The 19,303-nt window shown below is 38.1% G+C and overlaps 1 protein-coding gene across 4 annotated transcripts in view; it reads right to left on the bottom strand.

The window, feature by feature from the left end:
- Positions 1–19,303, bottom strand: part of DNM3 (dynamin 3) — a 579,267-nt gene that overhangs the window by 216,458 nt on the left and 343,506 nt on the right. The window lies entirely within an intron of this gene.

Genomic DNA, 19,303 nt, shown 5'->3' with positions numbered 1-19,303 from the left:
ATAGAGAGAGAAAATAGGCTCATAGAAGTAAAGCAACTAATCCAAGGTCAAACTGCCCTAAGTGGTACAACAGAGTCAAGAACCCAGATTTTGCTGCCACTGTTGTGGTTGTTCTTGTTTTGAGCACTAATCTAGTCATTCCTACTACACTGTTCTCGGGTTCTCTAGCAAGAAAAATGTTTGAATGTGTTGTCAAATAATTGTCAATGATTTTAAGCCATTGATGTGTTTTGCCATTCTAGTAATTGAAGATTTTATCATCTGCCAGACCAAGTACAACCCTTACTAAATAAGTCCATAATGTTTACTGTATTTGAGTTTTGAAACCCAGAATCACTGTTTTTTTCCTTAAACTGCTACAGAAATAGTTCTAGAGTATTTATTCACCAAGTTTTCACTTAAGACATCAAAATTTAATTTATGTTAATTTAACTGTTTTTAAAAAAAACTGTGGATAATACAGAATATTTTCAACATCATGAAATTATATATTCATAAGGTGTATAAAATCAATATATCTGACTCTCCCAGAAACTATTTGCTTTTGAAACCCAAACTGAATAACTGAAATATATCACAATCAGGTAGTAGGTGGAGACGATCTGGAGGGGAATAATAGGCATGGTATAGGGATAGGTGCTATATGTATACATATAGTTATTTTTTTTAATAATCTCAGCTTTGGTTTGTTTGTTTGTTTGTTTATTTATTTATGGCTGTGTTGGATCTTCATTGCTGCATGCGGGCTTTCTCCAGTGGCGGCGAGCGGGGGCCACTCTTCGTTGCAGCGCGCAGGCTTCTCATTGAGGTGGCCCCTCCCTCTGGGGAGCACGGGCTCTAGGCACAGGCTTCAGTAGTTGTGGCTCGCAGGCTCTAGAGCGCAGGCTCAGTAGTTGTGGCGCACGGGCCTAGTTGCTCCACGGCATGTGGGATCCTCCCGGACCAGGGCTCGAACCCGTGTCCCCTGCACTGGCAGGCGGACTCTCAACCACTGCGCCACCAGGGAAGCCCTGTATACATATAATTATTAAACAAGTGATCTTCTCATCTACTTTCCCTCTCTGGGTCCATCGTTTCCCACTTATTTCCTGGCATCTGGCACAGGACAATGCCTTTCTGCACTCAGTTCCCTTTGGTAAAGGAGCTGAGAATATGGACTAATTCCTTGTTTATGGAAATTATTTCCAGTAATTAAGATATTAAAATTAGGCTTTATATTGGATAATTATCTGCACAATTGGAATGATATTAGATAATCAATGCTTATCCTCAAAATGAAGTGCTGATACTGTTCTAATATTGAAGTTTTATGATAAAAATCTGCCACCCACTGCAGAAACATTGAGAATTGGGGTCTTTAATCCTTTCTAAAATAGGATAAAAAATTGGGTATTTAAAATATCTCTAATATCTCTACTTTGTTTTCTCTTTCTGAATAAAACAGAAATCCAGTCTCAAGATTCTGCCTAATGAGGCTGGGAATTCTAATCCCCTGGGAGGGTCTCTGAGACTGCACAGAGAGGGGCATGCAGGCAGGAGGTCTTTATATGCTCTGCCTTAATGAGTACTTCTCAGCAAGTTCATTACAATTTAATTTCATCTTTATTTTTGTTCCTATGCAGAACAAGAGAAGAGCAAGTCAATGAGAAAACTCCTTTATTGAAATTAGTTGGATTTTTTATTGGATTTGGTTATTGCTTTCAAGGAACTATTTCTTGACATTTAAGCTAAAAGTGTATGTTATTGCTTCACCTCTGGTACATTAAGATACATATGATGGTCAGACACCAACATGCAAAGGTTCTTACTCAGAGCACCCCTGTTCTCTAGTTTTTTTTGTCCCAGTGATGACTGGTCCTAAATTAATTTCATGTATGCAAGGTCACTATTACCTCCATTTTTGTGTTTTATCTAGTGAGCTAAGCACCACAGAGACAACTTCTTTTTTATTTTCCCTTTAGTTCCTCTGGCTGGTCTTGGACTAATAAACAAACAAACAAACAAACAAATCCATAAATGCTCTCACACTTCTTTTCCCTTGTAACCAGATTTCACTGCCTATCCTAACGACCTCCTCCACACTAGACAATTTAATGTTGCTCATTTCTAATAGTAAAAAGTTATCGTTTATGACAACCTCAAATTCAAGAAAATTAACATTCCTGAAAACTCTTACATATTATCCTCAGATGGAGTACATGAAATTGTGGCCATAGCTATGAAGAACAGCCATAAGGCAGACTGATTCATAGCATCCAACGAGTTAATTAAAAAACAAAGACACCAAGAACATACACGATTATGTTCAGCCTGGCTTTGCCTACTCAGTTTCAGTCAGGGACCATGACTTCTTTCAAATAACCTCAGTTTATTTTTGAAAAAAGAAAAAGAAAAAAAAAAAAATCCTGTCTTTGGACAGGATATGGGGGAGGAGTTAAGGGGTGATGTTTTACACATGCACATCTGGATACAGTCCAATTATTTCCCTTAAACATTCCCCCAGTTGTTTTCATTTTGCTCCATGCTTTGGCATTCATAAATTTGTGAGACTGTGTGTCAGCAGTCTGCAGGCCTGGAGCTGGGCACTACTTTAATAGCAAGACAGCTACAAAACAACTCTATAGAGAAATACATTCACATTTTTAAGAAGGAAAGCACAGACACATATTTCATTTCTGTTTAATACAGTGGCACTGACATTGTGCATAAAGAAAGTAGTATAATCTTTCAGAGAACTGCCCTACTAGCAAGATGTATATATGAACTCAACTGTTCTAAAGCATAAGAATGGATTCAACAAGAGTACAATGGAGAGTCTGTGGCTTGGCATTGTGTGCCTTGTTTTCATCTGATCGTTTTGAAAGGAGTGTCAACAGAGTGTGTTCCTTGTCTTGGAAATGCACCAACAATTAAAATCACCTTTGCCAAAAGAACAAATTTATCTTAGAAATGATGGAAAAGCACCTTTTTAAAAACTGTATTTTGAGAAATCTCACATGCTTTCAAAACTACTGTTAGAGACTAAATGTTTGTGTTCCCCAGAATCCATATATTGAAATCTAATCCCCAGTGTGATGGTATTAGGAGGTGGGGTCTTTGGGAGGTGATTAGGTCATGAGGGTAGAGCCCCACTGAATGGGATTAGTGCCCTTATAAAAGAGATCCCAGGGAACTCCCTCACCCCTTCTGCCATGTAAGGACACAGAGGGAAGACAGCTGTCTATGAACCAGGAAACAGGCCTTACCAGACACTGAACTTTCTGTGTCTTGATCTTGGACTTCTAGCCTCCAGAACTCTGAGAAATAAACTTCTGTTATTTATAAGCCACCCAGGCTTTGGGTTTTGTTATAGCAGACCAAACACACTAAAACAACTACTATACGAAAAATGAAACTTGAAACCACTTGTCCTGATGTTTGGACTTCACAATCTAGATTATGAGCCAAATGAAGGAAGATCTGTGTTCCTTAGAGCCTGGCATTGCAGCTGGTTGACAATGAAAAAATGATTTTTAAATGTTGGCAACTGGATAACTTATCCTTGTTTGATGTAATCTTACATTACATTCATGACTAGGAAACAAACCTATCAGACATTATGATCTTTTCACAAGTAAACAACACATGCCACAGGTGGACAAATTTCCATGCACGTATATAACCCAGCAGAGTATTCTGGGTCACAGTTCTAGGATTGGTAATATCACTATGGGAAGCATATGGGCAGCTTCTCTTTTAACTCTCCACAAAAACACACAACCACTGGAGAAGTATGCAGCATTCCTCTGGGTAATAATTAGGGCTCAAATAAGCAGTATGATTTCCCTGCAGAAAAAGGAAGGAAACTTTTTATACTCTCCTGCTTTCCTCAGTTATGCTATATGATGAGAAGTTTTACCTAAACCAAACTATAATCCACAATAAACTCAGATACATAAGCAATAAGATGTATTGCAGTTATTGCATTGGATCCAGTTGTCCTTAGACTATTTATCTATCAGAATCCTTTTTATGTAGATGTTATTTGAAGTTTGCTGAGAAAATCACACCCCCTCCTTTACCCTCCATTTCCTCTGCAGTAAAATGAGGTGAAAAAAATTAGGCCTATCTTTTTCACAGGGTGATGATGAGGATCAAATGAATGAGATAAAGGATAGCAAGAAAATCAGTAAATCATGAAGCATAAACAGATGTTGGATTCCACAAAACATCACTACCATCTTATCCTCTACTCATGGCTCTATATTAAAAACCCCAAATATATAATAGCTTATCCTTTACATATATTAGGTTACTGATAAAATTCCTGCATGGCAAACTGTCATGTGTTCATGCTGAAGGTGAGAGAGATCTGGTGAAAGAGACAATGCCGCTGTGAAAACAATGCAAATTAGACTCAGAGACATGATATGATATTGATACAATATTTACAGATACAATTATGTTTTAACTAAGTAAACTGATTTTCATTGCCTAAGTTTATATCTAAATAACTGTGGTGCTCTAGTTGCAGATTCAAATCTCTGCTACATACACCATGGGCAAAAAGCTAATGAATCTCTCAGAGCCTTAGTTTCCTTATATATAAAAAGGTAATAACACCTCCTGAAAGGTTACTGTGAAGATTTAGAGGTGAGATATGAAGAAGTATTTCTCACATAGTGACCCGATACTTACTAGTTATATCTAAAAAATTATTGAATCCATATTTCCAAAACTATGTTGGGAAAATAAGTCCAGAATTAAATAAGGCTGCAAACAATCCAAATGCAAATGATTAAACAGAGCATCATTAAAATATATATATTTATAAATATTGCCCATACACATATTTTTCTTAGACAGTTCATATAATTTATACAGAAGCTGAAATAAACCACAACAAAAACTTCTCTGTCTCCTTTCATTATTAATTAATTAATAATAATTAAACATTATTTTAATAGAATAATACTTCCAATCGTTTTCATAATGATGGTAAACATAATTAATACTTAAATGATCCTTTACTTTTTCAAAGCATGGTCATATCTATTATTTTATTTTGGTTTCCTGAATGACACAGTGAGAGTACTAATATCACACTAAATTCTACATCTGATTAAAACCTAGTGGGAATAACAACCTGTCAAAATTGAGACCCAGCAGGACTAGTCAGAAAAGCTTTGCAAGACCACCAATTACCAAATTCCACCTCATAACACATAAACCAAAGGTCACAGATGACAATCAGGCACCACTAGTAATAAACAAAAATTCCAAATTCCAGTCCAGACAGGGGATGCTTTATATTAATGCAAAATTAGAGGTGACAATCTAAAAGTAGACTCCACAAACCAACTATTTCAGTAATCAATCCTCAAGTCTAGTTTTATTCAAAGTACACACTGATAACTACTATTAATGTCCTGTATTTACCGTATATCACCCAGCACTCAAAACACTCCTTATATCTTGGGCTAGAAGGAGATTGCTACTTTTGTTCTGTTTTATGGACTGAGACATAAAGTGATGTAGCCATGCCCAGGGAGCTGGAAGAATGACTTAGAGTCTGCTGATTCCATTTCATCTCCACAAGGTCCCCCCTTAAACCTCTGCAATCTGGCTCCTATCCTTACCATCATATTGACAATGAAATCCTAAATATCACTGATGATCAACTAATGATCAAACCCAGTGACCTATTCTTACTTCTCATTGATATCTCCTAAACATCAATTTGATGCTACAGTAAACCAGGATGTTTCTTTCTCTCTCTCTCTCTCTCTTGCCACCATTATGACTGGCACTATTTACTATCTTGTTTCTCTAGCTGCTTCATCTCTGTTCATCTTTGTTCATTCCCAGTCCTTGTGAATTCTCCACAACTTACTGATCAACCTCCTTCTCTTCTCTCCTGTCATCTTCACTAGTACTATATATATAAAATTCCTATGGTACTCTCAGAATTTCACACAGACCCTAACACACAGTAAATACTCAATAAATATTTTGGAGTAAATGACTCTCAATCTCTGGACACCTTCTCAAGATTTAGATTTATTTTTTATCACTAATGTTTTGGACCCAAAATCAAATTGTTTTTATTTTTATCTGACCGTTACACTCAGTGAGTACATTAAGAAACATATCAAGAAAAAAATCCTATGAAAATAATGATGTTTACCATAGGGCAACGCTGAGGATGCATGTACCTTTTAGGATGACCCAAGGAAGACATTCCTCTCAGTCTGTTTTAGTCCTATCGGTACTGAAACCATGCTATCATCGGCATTTCCTCTGGGGTGGCTGTAAGAACACTTAGAGTCAAATTGCTTAGGTCTCTATACATGCCATTGTGTATCTTGTAACATTATTATATCCCTTGCTCTTACTGTCTCATGTCCCAGTTTCATCTCTCACTTACCCTACATTTCTAAGCCCCCACAAGGCAGGTAATGAAATCCTTTATCTTAAATTTCTTTTTGAGCATTTTCACCTATCCAGCTTAATTTCAGAGAGAATAAGAAACTTTCAAAAACTGGTTCTTATTTTAAATATCCCAGTTTCAGAATTATACCATTGTTCTCTTAAACTCAAAACACACCATCTTCCACTTCTCAATTTCCCTTTCCCTTGAGTCCGTTCAGTCACCAAGTACTACTGAGTTTCTTTTGAAGTTTTACCTGTGTTCTTTCCTTTTCCTTCTTAAATTCATAGCCCTGGAACAGGCTTTCATTGCTATATCTAATTTTACTATCCCTAATATTACTATATCTATTTTTCTTCCCTCCAGTCTCCCCTTTCTCTAACATATCCGACCCCACAAATTTTGCTATTGCTTTGAGTTGGTCACTTCCCAGATCAAAAACTTTCAAGGGTTCCCTACTGAGCAGTCAATTAGGATAGCATTCAAACCTTCAACAATCTCTCCTCAACCCACCATTTCAACTCTGTATAGTTGTCCTTTGGTGCATAGAGAATTGCCCCCAATCTAAGCACCTTAAAATAATATATGTTTATTATCTCATAGTTTCTGTGGGTCAGGAATCTGTGATTGGCTTAGCTAGGTGATTCTGGCTCAGGGTCTCCCATGGATTGCAATCAAGCTGCTGGCTGGAGCTGCAGTCATCAGAAGGTTCAACTAGGGGAAGATCTGCTTTCAAGGTCACTCACATGGTGAATGACACCTCTCATTTCCTTGCTGGCCACTGGCTGGAAACCTCAGTTCCTTGACCTGTGGGCCTCTCCATAGGCTGCCTGCTGTGTGTCCTCATGACATGGCAGCTGATCTCTCCCACAGTGAGTGATCCAAGAAAGAGAGAGCCCAAGACTGAAGCTGCAGTCTTTTATAATCGAATTGCCTCAGAAGTGATATACCTTCACTTCTGCCGTATTCTGCTGGTCACTGTATTGGTTTCCAATCACTGCTATAACAAATTACCACAAACTTGGTGGCTTTATGTGACACAAATTTATAGTTCTGGAGATCAGAAGTCTAAAATGAGTCAGCAGGACTGCATTCCTTTTGGAGGCCCTAGGGGAGAATCCATTTCCTTTCTTTTCCAGCTTCTATAGGCCACCCGTATTCCTTGGCTTGTGGTCCTTTCCTCCATCTTCCTCCAAATCCAGTAAGTAAGGTACAATCCTCTCTCCTCTCTGACCTCTGCTTCCATCCTTATATCTTCTTTCTAACACTAAGTCTACTGCCTCCCTCTTATAGGGACCTGTAATTATATTGAGTTCACCCAGATAATCGAAGATAATTTCCCCATCTCAAAATCCTTAACTTATGCACAAATCACATATGCAAAGTCCCTTCTGCCATATAAGATAACATATATACAGGTTCTAGAGATTGGGGCATGCACATCTTTGGGCTGGGAGGGTAGGGGAGGGAGTTTATTGAACCTACCATAGTCACACAGATCAACCCTGCTACAGTATGGGAGGGGATTATACAAGGGTGTGTAGAGAGATCATTGGGGACTGTACCACAAAACCTGTCTGCTACTTTTTCCCCACCTTGAACACACTTTTATCTTTTATTTTATTTATTTATTTAATTTGGCTGCATTGGGTCTTCGTTGCTGTGTGTGGGCTTCTCATTGCGGTGGCTTCTCTTGTTGTGGAGCATGGGCTGTAGGCACATGGGCTTCAGTAGTTGCAGAACGTGGGTTCAGTAGTTGCGGCACACGGGCCTTAGAGTGCGTGGGCTTCAGTAGTTGTGGTGCGTGGGCTCTAAGGCACGCAGGCTCAGTAGTTGTGGCTCGCGGGCTCTAGAGCGCAGCCTCAGTAGTTGTGACACACGGGCTTAGTTGCTCTGCAGCATGTGGGATCTTCCCGGACCAGGGTTCAAACCCATGTCCCCTGCATTGGCAGGCAGATTCTTAACCACTGCGCCAGCAGGGAAGTCCCCTTGAACACACTTTGATCCTTTCAGCGGGACCTGTCCTTTTTGCTTATCATTAAAATATATCTTATGGGTGATAAAGCAAATATTGAAAAAAAGTCAACGGTAGTGGTAAAGGGCATACTGGTACTCACTGTAAAATTCTTATACCTTTTGAATGTTTGAAAATTTTCGTAATAAAACAGGAGAAAAGTACACCTCAGCTCCCATCTCATTCATGCAATCTTCTTTACCACTATTAGTTCTCAGAGGATTTTCTTTCCTCCAGTCTCTTATTTGTACTTATTATGTATATTACTCCCTTGGTTTCAAATAACATGGATTTTCTAACATCACTGAAATTATATATATGAATGGAAACTTCCATATGATACTGTTAGATCTTCAGGAAATAAGGTCTACACCTTACATATTGACTCAGTTTTTCCCAAGGCACAACCTGTAACTATAGTTAAGTACTCAATAATTATTAATGAGTAAATCATTATGAATAAGATTTGAGTAACCAAATATATGAGTTACCTGCTATGTTTAGTTTTTATCACTTTTAAAATTAAAGAGGAAAATCAAGGTATACACACAATGGGTAAGAGGATTGTTGTTTGCAAATAAGGATAGTACTGTTTCACAGTCAGAATATTGTTGTTTTTCCAAAAGTGGGAATACATTTGTGCTGATCCAGTCATAATCTTTACCATATCTCCTGCATAAGCAATGACAGCAATTTGGAAGATATCTGAGCAAAGTCAGGAGAGAGTGTATGGCAATGAAACAGATAGATTGTTATTGTGAATATAATTCCCTGGCAGTTGTCTTATCAGAATGCAGCATGCTTTAATGAACTGCATTTACTCCATGTGGAAAAAGATAATAATTTTTTAAAAATCAGTACTTCCACAACTTGATGCTGATCTCGCTATTAATGTGTCTCTTCTTCTTCTTTTTTTTCTTTTCGTTTTTAAAATTTATTTATTTTATTTATTTATTTTTGGCTGCATTGGGTCTCTGTTGCTGCGCACGGGCTTTCTCTAGCTGCGGTGAGTGGGGGCTACTCTTCGTTGTGGTGCTCAGGCTTCTCATTGCGGTGGCTTCTCTTTGTGGTGGAGCACGGGCTCTAGGCACGTAGGCTTCAGTAGTTGTGGCCCGCGCATTCTAAAACACAGGCTCAGTAGTTGTGGCGCATGGGCTTAGCTGCTCCACGGCATGTGGGATCTTCCCGGACAAGGGCTCAAACCCGTGTCCCCTGCATTGGCAGGTGGATTCTTAACCACTGCACCACCAGGGAAGCCCAATGTGTCTCTTTTTGAAAGAAATAAAGCAATTTAGATAAGTGGTCCCTTTCTGAGCCTTGTTGTGATATCTCATTAAGAAAATGGTATAGCACAGTGAGCTCAGCTCAGTGCTCTGTGATGACCTAGATGGGTGGGATGTGGGGGGGGAATGGGTGGGAGGGAGGTCCAAGAGGGAGGGGATACATGTATACATATAGCTGATTCTAACACAACACTATAAAGCAATTATACCCCAATAAAAAAAGAAAGAAAATGCTTATTAATATCCATAATGAATGCTTATCATAAGTACCTTTACTATCAGAGAATAAACCTGGAACTCAGCAATATCTTTCACCCATTTATGAAAACACAAAACAAAATAAAAAATTAAATTATCTACTTGCAGTCTATGAGCCATCCATAGGATAGTCTACCAACCCTTCATCATTAGACATTGCTCTTTCCAGATACCTTAGCACACTTTCTCTGATATAAGGTAAATTAACAAGTAATATTAAACACTACGAAAAGGAAACATTAAGCACAACACCAACTCTAAGTATAACACACTAAGGAATTTGTTCAAAAATGTCAGCCAAGGAAGATAAATCACCAAGGTGTAACTTGTCAGTCCCTTCTAAACCAAACAGTGAAAATCAAGAGTTGGTATCCAAGTCTCAGCTGCTGCCAAGGAAAAAAGTGTTTTCAGCCTCAAATCTTCTCCATTCACTTATGGACATATTTATTTCAAAATAGAGCATATTCATGTAACAATGGGCCCACAGTTAAGCAGGAAAGGTCTTAAAACCTTGTATTGAAAACTTAAACTTACGCTCCATTAATTTATATTTCCTTCCTGAGTTGGTGGACTCAAGCCCAGAAAAAAAGAAAAAAAAAAAAAACCCTCATTTTATACTCAATCATCAAATTTGTTTAAGGTTCAACTATAGTACTTATAAGAAATATTCTCTAATATTTGAAAGCATAATAGCTTCCCTTCATTTTCCATAGAGCATACGTTATAAAGAATTGCATCATTTTAAATATTTCTAGTCAGTAAAATCAATAGATCTAGTTTTTCTTAGAACATAAGCTTATGGCACCACTATTGCCTCATCATGATTTCAAGTTCAGCATTTAAGACGCTAATTTCCTCTGAGGTATGTGGACTCTAAATACCGTCATGCTGGCTTGGTCCTGGACATATGATCCAGAAGACGTAAACTGTAGGTATCTCCACTTAAAGGTGAATACTTTTTTATATTCATTTTGCAAATATAAAAGTGTAGGCCTAGCAAATTTAATGAAGATTAAACCTTTGAAAGACAAACATGAATGCTATGAATTATCTTAACAGTAAACTCTCAACTTTAAGACTTTTAATCACAAGTAAATCTAACCATAGTTTTATTCCTTTTTAATTTATCTTGAAATCATTCCTTGGTATAATACTTCTCCCTGGCTAGCTTCAGGATTAAAAGCTCTCTTTTGAGACTAAATTCTGCATTTCCAATTGGACATCTTTGCCTGGATGGCTCACACATTTGTGAATCTCAATTTATCCCAAACTAAAGTAATTATTATCCCTAACATTCCTATCACTTCCTCGATTCTCTGTGTGGTTACTGATACTGCCATTCTGCCCATTTTCTTAAGCAAAAACCTTGGAATCAGCCCTGTCCCTTCTCTCTCTCAGCTTCCTCATCCAATGGCTAAATCAAAAGTTTGTCAATTCTACCACTTTAATACCTCTCTTTCTTCCCTATCTCTCTGTCATCACTCTCAGTGCCTTAGTTCTGGCATCCATCATCTTTCACACAAATAACACTCACTTCTTAAATGTTCTCTTTATGTCCAGTTTTCCCCCATTTCAGTCCATCCTCTACATATCTACTAGAATAATGTCTCTAACACACAAGCCTGACCAAATTGTTTCCTTGCTCAACCCCTTCAAGAGCTCTCCACTACCTGTAACCGTGGCTCACCATCTTTTTACATGCATAGCTGTATCCTTCTCTATACTGAATCACACAGTCCACAACTCAGCTTAAGGCTGACAGATAGCAGCAGAATAGCATGTATTCACAGATGTAGAAAAATGAATAAGTGAAGTCTTAGAAGCCCACCTATGAAGGTGGTCTTCCTCACTGAGAAGCAGGAGCACGCCAGCTATGAACCACTTACCAGAAGGAATGAGTTTCAGCTCTTTAGCAGGCTCACTACCCTGCTCCCCTTTACATTCCACACACGTTTCCCATCATTCTTCTCAAGGCACCTTGTTTATTTCTTCAACAAATATTTATTCATTCATAAATAGCAGGCACCTCTTATTCGCCAGGCCCCAGGTGCTGTTCTGCAGTCACATGTAAAGTTCCCTGAACATATCATTCTTTCATGCTCCCAAGCCTCTACACTTGAGATTATTTCTTATGTCTGGAATACAAATCCACATCCCCTCTTCTTAACCTTCCTCTACAATGGAGAGAATAAAGACTCAAGTGATGCTATTTACAGGATTTTTTTGGGGGGGTGCACTACCCTATTTATTTATATCTATCATCTGGATACAGAAATCAGCACAACTCAAGATGACTATATAATAAATATTGGTTAAGTCAATTTAACAAACACTGTTCAATACTGTCATCAGCCTAACTCTTCTGTCTAAGGTTGAAATGAGTACATTTTCCAAAATATGTTTGTATCTCCTCACTTGCCGCCGAGGAGAAGCTGGTACTGAGGTCTTGCAGAGCACTAACAGACAGTATATAGCTCCTCTACCCAACCATTTTAAATGGAGAATGACATATAAATAAGAATTTCAGAAAAAATATATATCCAATTTATTTCTCTTCCTTGTACATAGTCACACCCCACCCCAAGTGGTAAATTTTGACTCAGGTAACCTCAGTCTTATATTCTACTCATAAACCTTTATCATATAACATTAAATTCTATGTTTAAATAAAAAGTAATAAATTATTCACTACCATGATCATACTGACCTGAAAAAAATCGTTCTATTGTTTATGTTTCCAGAAAGTCAAAATAGCTTAACTTGAATTAAGAAGATAATACAGGGACTTCCCTGGTGGCGCAGTGGTTAAGAATCCACCTGCCAATGCAGGGAACAAGGGTTCGAGCTCTGGTCCGGGAAGATTCCCCATGCTGCACAGTAACTAAGCCTGTGCATCACAACTACTGAGCCTGCGCTCTAGAGCCCGCGCGCCTAGAGCCTGCGCTCTGCAACAAAGACAAGCCACCGCAATGAGAAGCCCGCGCACCACAACAAAGAGTAGCCCCCGCTCGCCGCAACTAGAGAAAGCCCACGCGCAGCAATGAAGACCCAACGCAGCCAAAAATAAATTAATTAATTAAAAAAAAAATTGACCTCTACAGTGTTTGCTGTGCTACCACGGTGCTAAGTGCTTGAATTTCCCTTCCATGAAATATTTAGAGTGGTTCAATAGACTCCATTTAAAAAAAAAAAAAAAAAAAAAAAGAAGATAATCCAGAATAAGTATGAGGGGAAAGAATCAATATCACTAGTTAATCATTATCACTTACAAACTCTCTTTTCTTTGAAATTATGTGCTGTTCCTCACAACTTCTTTTGGACTCATTAGAGCAATTGGAGGTATGTCCTTTGAGGCACAAAACTAATCAACCTCTATTTCTCAGAAGTTATGTTGAAAAGGAACAGAAATACCAGACCAGGATACAGAAAGAGACTGTGAATTCAGAGATGGGCAGAAGTTAAAATTCCAGATGAATAATAACATTACTATATTCCCAACAGTATAGAAATATCACCTGTTAGATCTTTTTCTAATTTTAGTTTAGCATGAAACGAAGACAGATCTGACATGATCCCTCGTAACTCAAAATTCAATTTTCCTTTTTTATGATTTGGTTACAAAAAAGGTATACTGCACCAGCCTTCTTCAAATGCAGACTCTAAGAATTAATTCATGTGAGGGTAGATGGCCAGACTCAAATATTCCCTAGCTCTTTCTGCCAGAAAACCAAAGCAAACAAGAACATTATGATGTTCCATTAATGAATTCTAAACAAATCACCCCAACGAGACCATCTTTAGAAAATAATTATAATAACACTGACAATGAAACCACCAATTAACAATGAAGTCCTTATCATATTCCAGGTGCTATGTTATGAGCTTTACATATATTAACTAATTTAATCCTATTTTCATTTACATTACAGATATGAAACTTAGGAGGTGCAGAGAGATTAAGGCCCTAGGTCTCACAGTTAGTAATGGCAGCCTAGCTCCAGAGTCAGCCCCATTCACCTCTACCCTCCCCGTTAGTTGTTAAAAGCTCAAGTCCAACACACCTCTTTTCAAATAGGAGCTTTGCCATTTTATTAGCTGTGAGGTGCCTGACCTCCCAAGTCTGTTTCCTCATCTATCAAGTGAGAATATTAATGGTACCTCCTCTTGAGACACTTATTATGAAGACATAAAAAAAATGCATTTAACATATATCAAATGCTTGATGTATATGAATTTAAACATAAATAGAACAAAACTAAAAAGCTCTCTAGTTTCTCTTCATGTGATACTCTTCTGCTGTCTAATCCTTCCTCTCTGAAAACATTTATGCAGAAGCTAATTTGCAGTACACAGATTTCTAGCTCCTTCCAAACCTGCTTCCTAAACATACTTAGAAAAAAATGCAACTAAGTTTATAAACAGAGCTGCAAGGGAATTTTCTTCTCATACTACAAAACAACGTATTACTGGATTTTGCTCTCAGTTCTTTGATGCTATAAAAACTGAAAGTCAAATTTCTTTAAAAGAGGAAAAGAAATTACAGGTATTTTATTTAAATATCACAACAAATAATTTCACAGTTATGGAAACTGATGTTCATATCAAATAACAACTAGTCCAATGTCACCCAGTCAGTAAATGGAATAATATGAGTCTATGTCCATAGCTGCAAATACTCTGTTTCTACTAAGTCAGGCTTATTCGTGAAGTTTTCTCTCAAGTCACGTAAGACCTTTCTTAAGTTTCTTCTTATCCCAAAATTCAAGGTAAAAATCTCCAGATTAACTTTCTATCCCCAAGACTCAAGTTAACTGGAATATTTTTTTTTTTTTTAATTTTATAGCTACTTTATTTATTTATTTATTTATTTATGGCTGTGTTGGGTCTTCGGTTCGTGCGAGGGCTTTCTCTGGTTACGGCAAGTGGGGGCCACTCTTCATCGCGGTGCGGGGACCGCTCTTCATCGCGGTGCGCGGGCCTTTCACTATCGCGGCCCCTCCCGTTGCGGGGCACAGGCTCCAGACGCGCAGGCTCAGTAGTTGTGGCTCACGGGCCCAGCTGCTCCGTGGCATGTGGGATCTTCCCAGACCAGGGCTCGAACCCGTGTCCCCTGCATTAGCAGGCAGATTCTCAACCACTGCGCCACCAGGGAAGCCCTAACTGGAATATTTTAAAGGACAGCTTGGACAAAGCTTATTGGCATTAGTGGTCATTTAGAGAGTTTACAAGCCAAAAAGTCAGCGAATAGTTAAACCACTTGAAAACTAAATACCCTTAGGCAATAGTTGTTTTTCCTAAGATTTAAGCTCAAATGAGAGAGCAAAAAGATTATATGATTCTTCATGATTTCGTGAAAATAACATAGAGCGTATTTTTCTTCTGAGAAACAGCAGTCACGGAAATGTAGCTGGGAAGATAGGACTTTGAGTAACGAAGAGCCAAGGGGCAAAAAGGAGTGTTTGACCCATTCAGCGCTGGGAGTGCCTAACCTCAGCCCGCTCAGGTTGATGGAGAATTGAAAGAGACTCTTTTTCTTAAAAGTATTTGGAGTGAGGGAAATGCCACTTGATAAAGAATCTCACCCCAGACAAAGTGCAGAAACAGGGAAGGAGTCTGTCTTGTAACAGAAGTCGCATGGTGACGATAACTGAGCAAGACATAATATGGTGAAACCTTGTCAGTTAGGTGAAACCTGAACTAAGGGAATAATCATTTAAAAGAAAAGAGAGGCAAAGACTACTACTGTTTTCACCATCCCTGACTTTTTATCAGTCACTTAAAAACATTTGAGCCACTAGCCTTTTGAAACTCAAATGCAAAAAACCATATTCATCCCAAAATGTACGCCAAGTTTCATCTCTTGGGGCAGTAGCATAAGCCCCTTACTTGTGGATTTATCCACCTGCATTTATTGCAATTTGGCTTGTAGAACTTGATAAATGATACCTGATTTTTAAATGTCTATAAGTGGTCATCATGGCAGGCCTCTACAAGCAATAAGACTGTGAGAAGGGCTTGTCCCATATGGAGTTGGCTGGGGACACCTTGCAAACCTACTGTCTGCATTGGGGCTTCCTGTGCAGAGATCTGCTGTGCATTTAATACTTCCAATGAGGCAAAGAAGGCTAGAACAGGAAGAGAACACTTTCAACTAAGTCATGTCTCAGGGATCCCATACACTTCAACTACTTTGTGGAGATCAGCCAGGTCATTGGTTGCTCATTAGCAATTCTAATTACTCCAGCACCCTGTGGTAATCCAGACACATACTTGGAGTTCTTCCAGAGAGCTGTTCTCAATCAGGCAGTTGTCTTGATAATAGAACAACTGTATACTCAGCCCTGTTTAAAGCATCCATCCTGCCATGATCACTGAAACTTTTTGTTAAAAATATGCAAGGTTCCTTCTATCATCTGTGTTAACACATGCAGGAAGCTGTGATGGACTATAACGAGGAAACAGAAGGTGTGCTTCCTTATTTTTCCTTTATAGTATAGTTAACCTTTCAAGAAAAGACCGGGAAAAAATGATAGGGAGACCATATTCAACAACTAATAATCAGGAAAGACATTCATTTATTCAATAAGTATTCACCTAGCACCCACTGCAAGGTATCACAGAGTGAATTATAACATATAGGTGATTAATACCATAAGGAAATGTTTGTTTTATACTGAAATAGAGCAAAGCTGTTCTAACGTGCAGGGGAACAGTATAACATCCATGAAATCTAAAGAGTATAATTATTCCCGGAGATGGCATGTTCATGTTTTCCCTTTGTAGTCTTTTATCTGAAGAACCCAAACCCTCAAAGCATCAGGAATTAATCTCCACTTTGCAGGAAACTGCACTTAAAAAAAAAAAATCTTACTGTGGTAATATGAGTTATCAAGACAAGTTTAAAAACTTAGGAGTCTCTCTACTTCAACTTCTTTTGAGGTATTTTGGAGCAGTGTGAGCTAAATAACTGTAGCTGGATTTAAATTTTCAGTACATTGACTTTGATAAATTCTTCTAAACTATGTGCCTGTTTATTCCTAGAAATAATTGAGGACCCCAATTATGTAAAAGAATCATGAGGTTTTTCTTTGTTAGTTAGTAATGAGCAATTTTCAGTTTAAAATCTAATTAAAAACTCAATCCTTTGGCATTCATATAGATCTGAAAATGAATTCTCAGATCACAAAAGTATTTTTTGCTCCTTTTCATTCTCGGAGCTGTCACTTTTAGTCATTTCAGGATTTTAGAGCACAAAAGTAGGGAGAGTAGAAGGAAATTCAAGTCAGTAAGTTCCATTCTTAGCAGCTCTGATAAAACCATAAGAGATTAAAAAGGCTAGTGAAAAAATGATGTAGGGTGGGGAGAAGAACTGTAATTATTCAAATTATTGCTTCCACAAACATTTATTAAGCACATACTCTGTTCTAGGTACCTGGCTTGCGTTAGACATTTGTGATACAAAGATGGATTAAAACCCAAACTGGATTCCTTGCCTTCAAGGAATTCAGGTCTAATGCTGACTTGATACCTGTTGCTAGAGATTATTATAGAGTTGGTAGCACACATTCCTGGAGTTCAAAAAGTTTGTATATCTGTAGATTTGTAAAGTGACCACTATGATGGCTGATGTATCCATATAACTGTGTGTGTAAATTCTGTGTCATAAGGCATGCTAGTAATGATGCATACATCATGACTAAAATTATACATTGATTGAAGAAAGTATCAAAAAAAAAATCCTAAGAATGTGATTCTCAGACAGCTTGCCTAAAAGCTAATGACCTATTTAAGTGAGGGCCTCAGTCATAATTATCCCACCACGACCTTCAGCTGCAGTTTCTGTGTAATTGTCTCATTCAGTGCACATATACTGAGCACTAGTACGTGCACTATTCTTAGCATGAGGGACACAGTGAAAAAAGACTGAGCGCCTATCCTTAAAGTGCTCGCAGTCTAGAGGAAGAGACAGCCACACCATCTAACAAACGACACTGCATGATACCTCTAAGTAAGATAGTAGTAAAGGCAAGATGCAATGGGAGCCCAAAAGAGAGACCCTCTGATTAAGCCGGCTGGGGGAAACAAGAAAGGCTTCCTTAAGAAATATTTAAATATTTAAACTTTGCTTTGTTTTCCCAGCACCCAGCACAGTGCCTGGCACATAAAAGGTAATTGATAAAAGTTTATTGAATGAATAAATATTCTAAGCAATGTGGGGAATTCCAAAAATATATAAAGCCCTGACTTTGAGCAGCTTAAAAATTCTAGTAGAGAGATGAGACATATACACATAAAATTGACATTAAAAATAAGGAGTTTTTATAAATAGAAGCGTTAAAGTTTTAAATGCACTGTTTGCTTTAAGAGTACAGAACAAGGTATTACCATGGGCTGAGAGTATTTAGGGAAGGCTTCCTGGAAGAAGGGAGATTTTAGTTACCTTGCAGGGTTGTTGTAGATTTCATTAGCCAGAAGAATGGAGGGCATCCTATAGGGAAATCCTCACTGAAGGTCAGCAAGGAGACCAATTTGGCTAGAGATTTGGATTAGGGTAGGTGATAGTAACTTATTTTACAGGGAAGGTAGACTGGGGCTTAGGTTAAGAGATTTTGAATTCCAAGGCTAAAGAGTTTGAATTGCATTCTATAAACTACAGGAAGTCACTGAAAGTTTCTGAGCAGTGTGTTAACATAAAAGCTATTTTTTTGTATATTAAACATATAAGAATATCTTTATTTCCTTAAAGACATACACTTTCATCTATTTTTTTTTTTCCTGAAACACATGATTGTCTTGGTCTTTCGTTTTCTACTTTTTAAAAAAACTTTTTATATTGAGATAATTTTAGACTTACCTAAGAGCTGGAAAAACAGTACAGAAACTTCCTGTCCATTCTTCACCCAATAAAGCTGTATTTTTGAAAGATTAATCTGGTTAAAGGCCAGTTAGGTCTTTAACACATACCTACATATAACCAGACTTAACTAAGATTGCTTCTTGGATAGACTGAAAACGGCCAGTCACTGAAACTAGATCATGAGCCTACATTGTAAACTTGATTGAAATGACAAGGTTGCATTTGCTCCAAGTCCTCAGCCTCAGGACAAAGAGTTGCATGTGCCATTAGCATAAACATGAGGGATGTGTGCCTTGGACTTTGAAACAAAAGCAGCAGTGTGGCTCATTTACTTTCCACCACAAACAGCGTTGCCAAGCCTGTTGCCCTTAGGAGAATGTGCCCTTTAAGACCACTCTCCCCACCACCTTCCTCACACATCACTTGTCCCACACCACCCCCAGGAGGAGAAGTTGCTGTGGTTTGATAGACTGGGCTACTTT

The sequence above is a fragment of the Balaenoptera acutorostrata genome, chromosome 1, assembly GCF_949987535.1.
Source record: "Balaenoptera acutorostrata chromosome 1, mBalAcu1.1, whole genome shotgun sequence".
Classification (NCBI taxonomy): domain Eukaryota; kingdom Metazoa; phylum Chordata; class Mammalia; order Artiodactyla; family Balaenopteridae; genus Balaenoptera; species Balaenoptera acutorostrata.
The sequence above is the reverse complement of the archived record's forward strand: the minus strand, read 5'-3'. Positions and strand labels throughout refer to the sequence as shown.